The following is a 2,332-nucleotide window of genomic DNA, read 5'->3' on the forward strand; positions in this document are numbered from 1 at the left end:
TATTTGAAACAACTAGTATATGTCTTAGACAAGCAGAAACAGTCAGATAAGTTGATGTTAGGCAAAATGAACCCCAAGATAAGGACTCAAATGTTTTTTTTCTTTTTTGCTATTGTTTCTATCATATTTATAAGATTATTTCGTTGTTGCTTTGTATGTCCCTCCCCCACGGTATAACCCCTGTTTTCACTATATTTGATGTTGGCATAATTTGGGGAGGGGAAGAAAAAAAACCAATTGTTTAAATAGGGATACAGGTGGACCCATTGCAACAATGAGCTGTTGAAAAATGAACTTTACAACTTTGGTACAGGGAGTGGGGGGTGGCGAGGGGAGGGAGATGGGAAGAGATGGGAAGGGGAAACAAAGGAGGAGACAACAATGCTTGATAAGAAATGTACTCATTACCTTGCTCATGTAATTGTAACCCCTCTGTATGGTATTTTCACAATTAAAAACATAAAGAAATGTAAATCCATTTCTGAATTATCTGTTCCCTTTTCTTACCCTCTTTGTCTCTTTTTATGTGCATAAACCACAAGTTTTATTCATGATAGTACTGGAGATGTTGATAACTAAATTTCTCAATGTATTTTCTTCACTGGCCTTCACCTGCTAATGTGATCTGTTGAAATTGTTTTCCATACCATTGATTTTGCTTTTATGTTTATAAAAGTAAACTTTGAATTTCAATTGTTATTTTTTTCTATCTTGTGCAAATTGATAATGACATTTTTATTTCCACCTTTCTTACTCTTTCATGTATAACTAAAACACGCATGTATATGTATGTATATATATATGCATTTTGCCCTAAGGATTGCTTTTGGTTCCAATAAATTTTCTCACATTCATTAGCACTAAGTTAATATTTTAACTTTCTTATTTCATTATGACATTTCTTTTTATCTATTTTTTATTTTTATTTTTTTGTGAAAATACCAAACAGAGGAGTTACAATTACATGAGCAAGGTAATGAGTACATTTCTTATCAAGCATTGTTGCTTCCTCCTTTGTTTCCCCTTCCCATCCCTTCCCATCTCCCCCTCCCCCTGCATCTTCCTTCACCTCCTCCCTCCCCCCACAAAGTTGTAAAGTTCATTTTTCGATATAACATCTTGTACATTTCATTGTTGCAATGCGTCCACCTGTATCCCTATTTAAACAATTGTTTTGGGGCTGGGAAGGTGGCTCAGTGGTAGAGCGCATGCCTTGCATGCCAGAGGCCCTGAGTTCGATTCCTCAGCACCACATAAGCAAAAAGAAAAAAGCCGGAAGAGTCGCTGTGGCTCAAGTGGTAGAGCACTAGCCTTGAGCTGAAGAGCTGAGGGACAGCGCCCAGGCCCAGAGTTCAGGCCCCATGACTGGACCCAAAACAAACAAACAAACAACAACAACAAAAAAAACAATTGTTTTTTCCCTTCCCCTCCCCAAATTATACCAACATCAAATACAGTGAAAACAGGGGTTGTACCATGGGGGAGGGACATACAAAGCAACAAAGAAATCATCGTATAAATATGTTATAAACAATAGCAAGCAAGAAAAACCATTTGAGTTCTTATCTTGGGGTTCATTTCTCCTAACATCAACTTATCTGACCGTTTCTGATTGTCTCAGACATATAATAATTATTGCAAATAAGGGAAACCATGGGACCTATGTTTCTTTGGGCCTGGTTTACTTCACATTGGCCCATTTGTTAGGAAATGGAAAGACTTGGAAAAAATTATATTCATTGTGACATTTCTTGAATGCACAGGTCATTTAAAGCATATTAGTCCTTTGAAGACAATTAGTGGCTTTCTAATTATTTTATTGTTCGACTCATACCTTAATTAAACTGTGTGTTTTCAGTCTAGGTTAAGGTTTTCTTTACCTCAGTCAATTCTTGCAATCTTGTTCCAATGGTAGGTTTTATCAATATTAATTATACTGGTTGCATTTTAGGCATGGCTTTGGCTTTTCATATTGTCTTTGCTAGTTTTGCTGAAGACACATGCTTTTAAACCATTACTTGTTTGTATATTTATGTTCAATGTATAATCTTCAGAAACTATTAAAACTTGGAATTTGCAAAGCTGCTCTTTAACAAAGAGAATAAAATTCATTAGAAATGAAAAATGTTTTACAAAGTAGAAAATAGAATAACACTTGTAAATGGCAGTATTCCATTGCTAATATCAGTCTAGTGGCAATTTTTTAGATAACTGAAACCTTGCACAACCTTTCTATTCAAAATTATCTATAAAAAAGTCTTCTTTGCCTAATAGTCTTCATAAGAAGAGTTAACAAATTTATATTTGCTCCTTTTCAAAAAAGTTTCAATGT

Source organism: Dipodomys ordii, unplaced genomic scaffold (genome assembly GCF_000151885.1).
Source record: "Dipodomys ordii isolate 6190 unplaced genomic scaffold, Dord_2.0 Scaffold204, whole genome shotgun sequence".
Classification (NCBI taxonomy): domain Eukaryota; kingdom Metazoa; phylum Chordata; class Mammalia; order Rodentia; family Heteromyidae; genus Dipodomys; species Dipodomys ordii.